At 41.0% G+C, this 10,177-nt stretch overlaps 1 long non-coding RNA gene across 1 annotated transcript in view; it reads left to right on the top strand.

Moving 5' to 3' along the window:
* The first annotated feature begins 3,004 nt into the window (after positions 1–3,004).
* The window catches only part of LOC109512353 (uncharacterized), a 31,157-nt gene continuing 23,984 nt past the window's right edge, over positions 3,005–10,177 (top strand). Inside the window, exon 1 of the long non-coding RNA XR_002167504.1 lies at positions 3,005–3,183. This is a non-coding gene — a long non-coding RNA (uncharacterized LOC109512353). The remainder of the gene's footprint in view (positions 3,184–10,177) is intronic.

Below are 10,177 nucleotides of genomic sequence, written 5' to 3' on the forward strand. Positions count from 1 at the left end.
ACAATGTGTTGGTTCCGGAAGTTTGACGGATTTAGCCACCCTTGCCCAATCAGAGCCCGCGGGTGGGCAGGATTAAGAGACTGATTAAGTAATCTACTTGTCATACCACAAAGTCACCATGATGAGGTTTGGAGAAGCTCGTTGAAAATCACTGACGCTGTGGGAGGTGCATTGAGCAGGCAATTAACTCCGGAGCGAACCCTCGAGGCATCAACTTTCTCACACACACACACACACACACACACACACACACACACACACACACACACACACACACACACACACACACACACACACACACACGAACAGAGCAAGATAGTTGTTCCGCTTGGAGCAAAGTAGAAGTGGTTGGATTGTACAAAAACAAGACTTTTCATCAGCCCTTTCCCCAGAGGTTGCGCCAAGCTGACGGTCTGTAACTAGTTCATTCCGAATGTCCAGTTGCAGAAGTCGACACAAGTATATTTCCAGCTTTTAAGATCCCGTAAAGTGAATTCAGAGATTCATTCCTCAATATAATGTACATGAAGATGATTGCTGAAAACATGAAAGGACTTGTGGACGGTTTTTCACTATTTCAGTTTTTCAGATTTTTTATTTTGGGGAGTGGGGGAGGGGGTGGCTAAATTACTGCCCAATAAGGGCATTTGGGCCCCGGTATGAGTACCCCTTCTCAGCTATCTAATAATCTAGTGTCTTCATTCCCATCAAAGGTTATCTGGCGTAAATGTGACGCAGTTATCGAGCTGTATCTACATCCCAAAACTGAATATTCACTTCGGTCAGAGTGCCTTGTTGTCATCCTTAAGTGCCCACATCACCCGGGGAAAGGCTCAGCATGATCGGTTGGTACATTTCCACAAGTCTGACTTCTTTGAAAGAGGTGGGCCATGATTATTTCTTCTTCCACAGCCAAAACTGTCAGTTATGCTTGAAGGTTCAATTTCCAATCTGTACCACAAGATTTCAGCCTGGTTAGGTGTAAGGAAACAATTGGTGCCATTAAAAATCTGAAACATTTTTGAAAAAGTGCATTTGATGCAGAAATGGTGGCTTTAGGCCCGTCATTATTGCCACTTATTTGGTACACATTAAAAGCAGTGTGCCTATTTCTTCCTCTACTGGATATGGCTATACAAAGTATGGTATTATTTAACAGTTGATCATCGAAATTCAGATCTCAAGGAAGTGGTTCACTTTTCGTCATCTCTTTTTTCACTCTCCATCAGTGTTTGGGAACTTCTTAATTCCCATAATGCACGTGTGTGCGTTTAAGTGTCATTTTAGATAGACAAGCTGGGGAAAAGAGGCAATCTGCCAGGACAACGAGCTGGCGCGTGTCACTTTTGAGCATCAAAACGGCTTGAATTGGACATTAATAGCAGATAGGTTTAAATAATGGAGTTTACATTGATGCATTTGAATAATTCCTGGAGGAAAACGAGGGGAATGACGAGCCGAGCGTTGCGTGTCATCTGTCTCTGCGAAGAATGACGTCCGTCTCTGCGTCGATCAAATGCAACATGGCAAACATGACAGAAAATCTCTTGTTTACCCGCTGTTTTGCCTCCTCTGCGTTTGTGCTATAACTTGCTGCACTCATGGCCTACTTTCCGGAGAAAAAAAAAAAAAAGGGAAAAAAAACTCCAAACGGCGTCCTGGCTGGCTGACATGTAAGAAAGCGGTTGATGTTCTCCCGGATGGCGGCGGGATGGTAGGAGGACCACCGGGAGGCCGACATCAAGGATCGACAGCCAGGCGCGACAGGAACGAGGCGAACGTCGAATGCGACACACTTATTTTTTTTTTTTTCTCCCCCCAGTCTGTAGGATAGCCAAACCTGACAGAGCTTCACTCCTTCTAATCAAAACACAATGTTGTACCTCAAGCATGGAAGAACAGGACCAACAGTCCCTTAGTGGTTTCAACTCTGAGAAACATCCATATTCCCTGATTAGCCCGACAGCTGTGAAATTCAAACTCAAAAGCAGTGGGCTATGGCCCGACACGATTGGTCTATCCACTTCCTCCCCTCTCGCATGGTGAAAAGCGCTGCACTATGGCCCATTGTGATTGGTCCATAAACATCCTCTCCTCTGTCACAAAGTAGTTTATTTTTAGATCATTTTTAAACACAACTCGCACTGAACCAAAGTACTCTACATTATGCATTAGCAAAGAAAAATAAAAGCAGTTAAGACAAAAGTGAATTGGTGAAGCAGATAGACTTGCAAATTAAACATGGTATCAACAGACAAACACTTAATTGCTGCAGACATACCAGGGTAGGACATTTCAAACACAGCGTACAAGGTGTGGTTTGAGCCAGGCTGTGGGCAGTGCAATTTGTAATAAAGACCAAATTTTTGGATTTCGAAAAGCCCTTGACAATGTTTTCAGTTTTGTCACCATTATTTGCTTTCCAGATTTTAATTTCTCCCAACTGTCTAAAAGAGACTGCATGGAATTACAGGATTTAAGTGTTATGTACCATTGTCGGTCATTTACAAAGATTGGAATGAAATATTGAATTTACTGTTGGTGTTGCCTAGGGGGTAGCATGTAAAGCCAAGAAAAGGACGGGACCCGGAATGAATCCCTGGGGAACACCAAAAGACATTTGGAAAAGGATGAAGAGGACTGGCCTACAGATACTGAAAAAGGAGCTAGGAGTAAAACCAATTTAGAGCTGCCCTCGTGATGCTAACCCACTGTTCAAGACAATCCAGTAGTGGTCTCTGGCCTACACTAGTCATGATTGGTCAGTACACTTCCCCTCCTTGGGCATGTTTGGAAGTGGTTGGCAATGGCCCTACATGATTGGTCGCTACACATGGCCAGTTTTTCGTGCCGACTGCCAGCTTGCACAATATTAATCAACAGATTGCAGTGTTGCATCATGAATCAATGGCACAGCTCACCAAAACCCTTCCAGCAGCGGTATGTTGAATATTCATGTCGCTCCCAGTGTGCTATGTTAAGGAGGATTAAACTCACAACTGCAGGCTGGGATGATTTTTAGCTGATTCTTGCCGTTGCTTGGCCGTCGCTTGCATCACCACGTGTTGGCTGGCTGGCTGGTGGGCCGGCAGAGTCGAAACAAGGAATACCGGAACAGAAGAAAAAGAGGGGGAGGGCAACCTAAAAGTTGCCCTTGAGCGTCCACACGGCTAACACGTTTTAGTAAGTGTTACAACATGTCTATCATTTTGGGAGAATAGCAATGTTGATGCAGTGGTCACGGCTTATGTGTGCATGTGTGGAAAAAATACGTTTTTTTCTCCTAGTATCAAGACCTTTTTTCTCAAAGTGAAGGCCTACTTATCTTTGAAAATTTTCACTTTGATGTTGTAAAACAGCTTTTTTATCCTGACAAAGTACAATTTCATTACAATAAATTATTTTTTTTTGAAAATATAAAATTGTAGGTCTATTTTTTTAACCCCAAAATATGTGACTTTATTCTCCTAAAACATTTATTTTAAATGAAAAAAAATCACATCACTTATGACTCATTTTTTAATAACTTTAATATCTTAACATTCAGGGTTTTTTTTCATGAAAAGAGGTTCATCTTGCGAAAAAAATACATTTTTTCCTGAAAAAAAAAGTAGATTATATTTTACTAGCTTTGAGAAATACAATTTTTTACGTATAACTTTTATATTTATCTTAAAAAACAAAATCTGTTTGAATGCGTTTGTCTACATGCTCGTGTGTGTATGAATATGTGTATGTGTGGATAAATAGCCAAAAATCCCTGAGGACCAATGATGAGGAGATGATATCTTGTGAAGTGTGCCCTTTAAAAATAGCAGGCTCGCTGTCCACATTATTTGCCTTTAGATGTGTGTGTGTGTGTGTGTGTGTGTGTGTGTGTGTGTGTGTGTGTGTGTGTGTGTGTGTGTGTGTGCGTGTGCGTGAGCGCGCGTGTGCGCATGTGTGTGTGTGTGTGTATGTGTGGGTGTGTGTGTGTGTGTGTGTGTGTGTGTGTCTGTCTGTGTGTATACATACTTGTCTACTGTACTTGTCTGACTTAAGTGTGGCACAAAGTAACAACTATTAGGATGTGTCAGCCCGCATGACTGAGTGCTTCATAATGCAAATGTGTGTGTGTGTGTGTGTGTGTGTGTGTGTGTGTGTGTGTGTGTGTGTGTGTGTGTGTGTGTGGCCACGACTCCCAAAACTGACATACACAGTAATGTGAAATATTGCCTCAGGGATGATGGAGTTGTTGAGAACGGGGGATAAATGGGGTTAGGGTTAATGTTATAGGGTGAGGGGAGGGGTGGTGTGGATGTCCAAGGGGGGCCTAAAGGGAGGTGTGAATGAAAGCGTGTGCATATTTGGTTCATCCACTATGAGATGCACTTTGGTCCAATGGTGGGAAGTCTTTTTCTGTTGGCTTTGCGTGAGTCGGATGATGCGTGGTAGCATGTTGTTTTTGTTTTAAAGGAGAATGAAACAATGGATTTTAAAAAAAAGTCTCACATGCATATAGACACAGCATCATCAAAATGACTGTTGTTTTCTGTTTCAGACTACAGTTGAAAATTTTGAAGGTAACGTACCTTCAAAATTTTCTTCATAATTTTTGTTTTGTTCATAATTTTCTAATTTTTCTAATTTTTGTTTTGTTTTGTTTTTTTGGATGAAAAATGTGACTTTAAGAAGAAAAATAGTTTTCCCTCTTTTGGTCTTAATTTATTCTAATCATTTGACTTTACTCTCGAAATATGGCATTTATCTTGAAAATGTATGACCTCTTAGTGAAAAAGTATAAAACGATTTATGTAAAAGGATCTTACCTTTTATTGTGAAACAATATTTTTACAGACAAATTCAGAATTGTTTTTTGCAACATTGCAACTTTTTGGAAAATATGTAACTTTTATGTTGCTTAATTAGGTTTTTTTAAACAAATTATTATTGTAATGTCTTGACTTTTTTAAAATTAAATCCTTCGAAATTACTTGATAATTTTATCTTCGAAAAAATGTGACCTTAATACAAATATGATTTTTTTTTTTTTTTTACCAGATGCCTTATTTCGTCTGAAGATTCTGCTTTTCAAATTAAAAAAAGACATTTGTCAATATGATGAGGGTTTTTTTTTTGTTTGTTTTTACATCTGGAGGAAAAAAAAACAATTTCGGCGCCTTTCTTGTATTGATGCAATCGCACTCAGAAGAGCTGTCGAAAATCATTTTCAAAATTCATTTGTCAGTTTGTAGGCTAATAGTTTCTAATTCAGTTTTATCCACTTTGAAAAACCACACTTCCTGGTGTATTTGCAAGCCTGCGCTCAGCTGTGATGCTGCTTTTGAAAGCGTGTTTATCTCGAAGCGGGGGCCAATAAACGCAGCGTTACTGATGCTGTTTGAAGTTGCTGCTGTGAGTTGGTGAGCAATGCGGAGAAGAGGAGGAGGTGATGTTGAAGATGGTCACAATAGAGATATTTCTCCTCATATTGGGACATTTTCGCTAAAAAAAACATAAAATGTATAACTTTGTCTTGAAAAGCACAGACTTCATTCTTGTATCCTGTGTTATTACTTTTCTTTTTTTAAAATACCTTTAAAAACATTAACTTCATTCCCTAAATATTAGAATTTGTTTTTTTAGGGTTGCACCTAATTATTCTTTTAATAATCGATTCGTCTGTCGATTACAATACAATTTTAGCATGAAGAAAGATGCATCTTGAGGAGATATGGTCGAAAACGGCTAAAAAATAAGTTCATTTATATCCCATTTTGGCTTTTTTTCCTAATGCAGTGAATGTGTTTTAAAATCTGCACTTCCTTGTGAATTTGCGTCGATGTCTAAATGGAGTCTAATGAACACGACATGACTAATGCCGTCAGAGGTCACTGCTGTGAGACAATGAAGGACTAAAGCAAAAGAGGAGGCGGAGGAAGAGGAGGAGGAGGGGTTGTTTAACACATTCACCAAAAGAGTTTAGAACACCCGGACAATCTTAAAAAAAAATAAATCTGACTCTTACGACCTACAAATGTGTGTCTCGTTTCCCACCTACCGACCTGGCGTTGCGCTCATCTTTCATCACTCGTTCGTCTTGCCAGGCAAAATCTGAAGGTGATTGTGTGCATTTTAGGTTGACCAGTGTGTGTTAAATCAAGCCAAATGGTGGGAATAGTGGGAATCTTCAAAGTTAAAATGTACATCTCATGAATGTGTGTATGTTTTATGTTTATTGTTACCTGACAACCTAAACCTAAAACAAAGAGAATGACATGCTATGAGCTGACCATCTCTTTCAAGTTTATTAATATTCAACTTCCCACTAGTCGCCAAGGCGTGCACACCAGAAGGACCGGCACAATAACTACATGGAATCATGATTTGTCATATTTAATTCTTGATATGCTATTTTAAATGTTATGACTGTATTATAAACAGGTCAGATGGCTTTAGGATCTGAAACAAACAGTTGCCGCAAGGATATTCTATCAGACTTGACTCTGTGTGCTTGAAAAATGAATAGTATGCAATGGAGTCCAAAAAGGGTTGAACAAAATGTTTTTGTCTGCGACGGCCGCTGAATAATGCAGTGCCTCTCCTCCCCGACAACATCCTTGACGAGCAAGGCGGGCTTTGAAAATATTTGCGCTTTAAACATTCGCGTCGCTCCTCGTTCTCGTCAGCAAGTGGCTGACATGTCGAAGGCAGACACACACGTTTTCACACACACACGCACACACACACACACACACACACACACACACACAAACACACTAGGTCAGGCAAACACTTGTTTATCATTTATTAGTCTGTCATCCCCACTCATGTCTCTCTCGTGACATTTACAGTGCGAATGGCTGTTTTCATACGGCTAATGAAGCTAATAGAAGGCTTTCAAATATGATTTTCAATATATGCTGCGGGTGTCCAAATGTATTTGGACACATTCCACCAGTAGAAAGTGAAGAATACTGATCACTTGGTTCATTTGTACAGAAAATGAACGCACCTCAAATCTTTCCCTGAGGAACTCCACTCAAAAACATCATGCCACTGATTGAGAGGAGTTTGTATGATATTCTTCACTGATATATGCTATTTAGATTTTGATATACTAATGAACAAATCCATGCTTTTTGGACCATGTTCAGTCTCAATTAGTATACAACAGACAATTTCGACAATACGGTGGCATCAAAAATACACTTTTTGTCGATTTTCCTCCATTTTGTGAAGCTGCAGCAACTGAAGAGGAAAAGGAAATTCCTGCATGGTTCAAAATGTCTGAGGGTCTTCAGCCACCCCCAACCCCCAAACTATCACTTTTTACATCTTTTCTTAAGCGATTGTATGTTTGAACAAGAGCAAAGATCGCAGACGGCAATCAGCGGCTCTCCTGGGAAAACAAAGTATTGTTTTTAGGACTTGATTTGGTGAATGCAAAAGCTCCCAGTGTGTATATTTCTGTGTGTGCGTGTAGTCCAAGTGGTTGTTTTTGGCAGCCTTGCTGATTGGAGGCAGCTTTTCCACTCCTTCACGCAGCATGCTTGTCCTGATTGGCATTGTTTATGTTTGGGAATCCACTGATTCTATCAACATGTTTGAATCAGATGATTAAAAAAAAAAGCATTTTGTTTTGGATCCAACATTCTGGGTTGGGTGGGCAGAGATGGTTCGTTTTCCCATTTTGACACACTTTTTCAAGTTTTTCTTTTTTTTTGTGCCTGTTCTCTTTCACTGTCGGGAAATGGGACACTATCGAGGAACATCACTTTCAAAAAACGAAAAGAACACACTCTTTTTCATAAAAGAGGCATAGGATGCATGCTTCAAACTGTTGATTTTTCATCACTTCCCCCCGAAAGAAAGATTTTTTTTTTTTTTTAAGCGAAGTCCACGAGCTTAATGCTAACACATGATGCAAACACCATAACCAGGCTAATAATTAACATGGATGTTACTGTAATTCCAATACACAACGTCAGACATTTGCTACGTTGACCTGGAGCAGCAACACATGCAAACACAGCATCCAACTCTAAATTCGGACCTTCCTACCCTATAACCCATGAAAAACGGTCGCTTAAAAATCTGTGATATATAGCAGGTGTGCAAAGGAACAACCGCGTGATAGCGGGGTTCACTCAGATTCTGTTTTTAATTAATTGTGGTAATAAAATACACGTTGCTGTTTCAGTTTGACAGAGGCCAGCGTGGCTGAAATGAGGCAATAAAAAAGCAGCTCACGATGTAGGCAAAAGGAGTATTAAAATGCCAACGGCGTGAAAGCATTCCCCTCTGATTGGTGCCGAGCTCGGCAAACAAGGTGAGAAAAGACAAGCTCCCCGTTTAGCAAAAAAAGAACGAAATGGCGGCTTTATCTTTTCCAATGACTGAATTGAAATGAAGGCACGCAGCAAACAGAGAGTGAGCCTGAGGCAGAGCGCGCCAAATAAACATGCGCTGCACACTTTGTTTTCTCATGGCTGCCTCCTGCTCCCCAGGTGTCTTCGGAGGAACTTGCCGACCGTTCTTTCAACTTATTCATACCATGGTCCTCATAGAGGAGAAGGTTTCATGTAAGCCAGCAGGGCAATGCGGCTAGTTGAAGCAACGACGTACATGAAGTCTGTTCATCATTGCGTCATGTGTGGACATGAATGGACAAACAAATTTGATTATGGTATGCGGACATGAATGGACAGACAGATATTGCCATGATGTGTGCATTTGAGTGGATAAACAGATAAATGTTAACAGTATTCTATTCTCATGTCCAGCCCTGGTCTTGCGCAAACTGCGCACGTGGATGGAGATTTCTTCATTTGGGTATTTTCGTAGACCACCTCAGTTAGAAATTGACGTTTGCGGCGTTGTGGGAATGAGCACAGCCAACTTGACTCCCAGCCAATTCAAGCGGTTCTCTCATTCCCTTTAAACTCAATGCGGGTGAGGCACGTGGTCTACATAGTGGAAGCATAATGGACTCAGTTGCTGGAGTCCTTGCAGGGGATTGGCCCCGGCACTCTATCGTCCACGAAAATATAACCCGATGTTTTTATGCGAATGAATAGACTTTGTTTTCCAGCGACCAGTTAGGGGTGTACCCCTCACCCAAAATCCGATGGCGTTGACTCCTAGCTCACAAATGACCCTCGTGAGGTTAAGTGTAGGGGTGGTTTTTGAGAAAGTATGTGCAAAATGTATGACTGCAGATGCCCCCCAACCCCACACCTTAAAAAAAATCCTGTATGAAATGGTTTTCGATTGATATCCCGACATCAGACTTAATATAACACGTATACAATTTAGTGAGTTCAATGAACTTGTTAATTTTGTTTTTACTGTATATGTAGCCGAAGTTTTATGTTGTACTTGAAGACAATTTAGTGTTCAAATAAAAAAAAAATATTTTTTTTTTATTACCTTCCTGCGCTAAATATATGTGAACAGACAGAGGGTTACATTATATGTGAGTGAACAAACAGATAGTTTGATTATATTGGTGTTATTTATGGAAAGTGAATTCAAATGTTGAATTCCACCCAGAAGCTTCTATTCGAAAGCAAAGCAATCCACTTACCTCCGATGCCAAACCCGTCCCTGAGTACCCAAATTAAAAATGCATCCAGTCCTGCCGAAATACATCCATGAATACATGCATGTATAAATGTTAACGCCCCCCCCCCCCAAAAAAAAAGTCAAGGTCAGCTCACTGGAGGTTTTCTTTGAGGTTCGTCCGTGCAGCTGCGCCACGTGGAGCATCAAGGTTAAACACTTTTCATGTTTATCAGATGGGGGCCAGGTTGCCCTCCCCTCATTGATGATGCAACCTCTCCTTACCGTTTGCCAAACTATCCCCCCCCCCCCCGTTACCCACCCCACCCTCTCGTTTTTATGGCCTGAAGGTGATCCAAGCGGCCTCCTCGAAGGGTTTGCCGGTGCAAGGCTGCCAGCAACGGCAGCTGTACACGCTGCACAGAGTGTAATTACACACACATACACAATCAGTGGCAAAAACACACACACACACACACACACGCACACACACACACACACACACACACACACACACACACACACACACACACACACTCATCACTTTCATGTCGCAATCAGGCAGCGCTCTAAGACAACCACAGAATAAGAGGCAGGGCATGCTCAGTATGCAGCCTAGCCATGCCACCGCAAA

Source organism: Hippocampus comes, unplaced genomic scaffold (assembly GCF_001891065.2).
Source record: "Hippocampus comes isolate QL1 unplaced genomic scaffold, H_comes_QL1_v1.1 scaffold57, whole genome shotgun sequence".
NCBI classification, from domain to species: Eukaryota; Metazoa; Chordata; class Actinopteri; order Syngnathiformes; family Syngnathidae; genus Hippocampus; species Hippocampus comes.